The following is a 2907-nucleotide window of genomic DNA, read 5'->3' as shown; positions in this document are numbered from 1 at the left end:
TGATGGCAGATGGCCTCCTGGAAAGGTCTGGGCCTGGAAGGGGCACTGTATCCAGCAGGATGCCCTGTCAGGGTGTGACAGAAACATGCTGAATGGGACAGCTGCCCTCCCACTCACCAATCATAATTCCACCCCTCTGCTAGCTGTATGTCCCCTCTGATTTAAGGATGTTCCTGCTAAATGTGGTAGTACCTAAATTAATGGGGAAAACAGCTTGAATAGGATACAGAAAGGAGCTTAGCCAAGAAGGAGAACCAGGCAAGAGGGAGATGGCCTGAACTGCAACCAGCCACAGCTCTGTAGCTCAGAAGGGCTGTCATCAGCACCCAAACCACACTGAGCTTAGATGGTGACTGTGATCTTCTTGGTAAACTGTGTAGTGTTTATTGTACTCCATGGATTCAATTCTTCTCAGTAAGCTTTTCTTTCTTTTAAGAAACAGAGGAGAGGTCTCTGAACTGAGTGGGCACTTGACGCTTGTGTTGGCTGTGCCTGGATAGTAGCAGCTTGTCGGGGCTAAAGGGCTTGAGCAGGGGCTGGATCTAGCATGCTTAGCTTCCTGAGCTGCACCTGGCTCAGGACTGGGTCAGCTGCAAGAAGGAGCATCTTTGTGGAATTGGTCTGCCTTCTTCTAGTTTGCAGAAAGGCCTCTTAAGGTGCTAGTGGTATGTGACCACCATCCCAGAGGGTCCAGGAGCCATGTGCAGTGCATCCTGGTACCAACAAGGTAGTTCATGGGCATACCTGAATGGAGCCCATTCCTGTTTAGGTTGCTGCTTGCCACTCTTGTACCTAAAGAAAGGCCGGGTGCGGTGGCTCAAGCCTGTAATCCCAGCACTTTGGGAGGCCGAGGTGGGTGGATCACGAGGTCAAGAGATTGAGACCATCCTGGGCAACATGGTGAAACCCTGTCTCTACTAAAAAATATATTAAAAAATTAGCTGGGCATGGTGGCACGTGCCTGTAATCCCAGGTTCTCAGGAATTAGAACCTGAGGCAGGAGAATTGCCTGAACCCAAGAGGTGGAGGTTGCGGTGAGCCAAGATCGCGCCATTGCACTCCAGACTGGGTAATAAGAGCGAAACTCCATCTCAAAAAAAAAAAACAAAAACAAAACATGATCTTCAGGAGTTGGGTGAATGACTGCGCTGGTTTACTCCGTTCTTGATGAGACCTGAGACTCTCTCCAGCGGGCTTAGGGAATGAACCCTTTACCCAGAGACATCTCAGAAGACCTGAATTTTTGCCCTGACTCCATCTCCAACAGCAGTTTTATGTAGGGTGAGCCTTTTAACCCGAACTTTAGATCCTTCATTTCCTTACCTGTAAAATGGGGATGAAAAATTTTACATCAAGGGATTGTCTTGAGGATTAAACAAAAGAACTCTCTGGTGAACATTTTTGTGAGCTGTAATATCCTGAACAAAGGCAAATGTTAGAAGTGATTATTACTTCCTGTGCACACTTAGCCTCTGATTCACCTCGGGATGGGAAACCAGATGTTCTTGTTTTCTTTGTGCAGCGGCTACTTCAAAGTCTTGCAAAGTCTACTTAATAATGCTAGTGTGAAGTGAGCCCCAACATTCTGGAAGCAAGGCTGCAGCATGCTTTCTGTTGCTGTTTTGCTATAGGAGATTTCTTTAGAGATAAATAGCATCAGTCATGGGAACTTCAGAGAGAATATCTATGTGCTATAAAAGAAGTTTTACTTTGTGAAGTTTAATATAATTATATTTGTGAAATTTATGAATAAGACTAAACATTTGGGTGAGACTGAGACAAATGGCAATCTCCTGGGTTGTCCCACCCACCTCAGTCTCCCAAAGTGTTGGGATTACAGGCGTGAGCCACCGTGCCTGGCTTTTCATTCATTTTCATTTGTAGTGTATCATTCTTATTTAGCATATCAATTTAGTAGTTACCGGATAAAGTAGTTACAATGCCATCTTCGGCACTCTCAAACTCCTTTCAGACCAACCTCTCTTTTGAGTCTTTCTCCACACCCTCATAACCCTCTCAATTTTTTATTAAAATACTCCATAGGTAGATCTACAACTTGTGTGATGGGCAGGTGAAGTATAGATAGCTATTAAGCTTAAGAAATTCCCCAACCCCAAAATACGTCCTGAGTATTTCATTGCTAATGATCAAAATTCTGTTATTAGCGATTAATTCCTTTAGATTAAGAAAATTTTCTCTCTATTAAAATTCAAGTCATCCCCAGAGGAGTAACTTTTAAAAGTGCTATACTTTCATGTGAAGGGCTTTATTCAGGGGACAAGGAACTTTTTCTGTTAAGGGTCAGATAGTAAATATTTTAGGCATATAGTCCATAAAGTTTCTGTTGTGACTGCTCAGCTCTGTCTTTGTAGGATGAAAGGCAGCCATAGATGGAACACAGACAAATAAGCATGGCTGTGTTTCTATAACATTTCATTTACAACAGCAGGAGGTGGGCTGCTTTTGGCCCCTTGACTCAACTGAATCCTCTCAAAGCTGGCAACCAGCTGAGAGCCAGAGAAGGAGGAGAGAAGGAACACCTGCATCTGGTGTCCCAGATGGGGAGGTGACCAGTAGGGTGTGAAGATGTGGAGCAAATAGCCACTGTGGACCCTCAAAGCCAAGTTTCCTAAGAGCTAGTCCTGTTTAGCCCTTTAGGCAATTTTTTCTGAGTGGAGATTATTTGACTCAATATGTTTACTACATATATTTCTACAGTTTTTTATTTCATGACGGTGAGGTAACACATTTTTTCCATTCATTTTCATTTGATTTAGTGTATCATTCTTATTTGGTATATCAATTTAGTAGTTACAGGATAAGGCAGCTGCCATTCTACCATCTTGCATCTTACAGAATTACTCATGTCATAGAAGTTGCTCAACATTAAAAGGGAAGTACTTTTGA

This window comes from Callithrix jacchus, chromosome 14, assembly GCF_049354715.1.
Source record: "Callithrix jacchus isolate 240 chromosome 14, calJac240_pri, whole genome shotgun sequence".
NCBI lineage: Eukaryota > Metazoa > Chordata > Mammalia > Primates > Cebidae > Callithrix > Callithrix jacchus.
The sequence above is the reverse complement of the archived record's forward strand: the minus strand, read 5'-3'. Positions refer to the sequence as shown.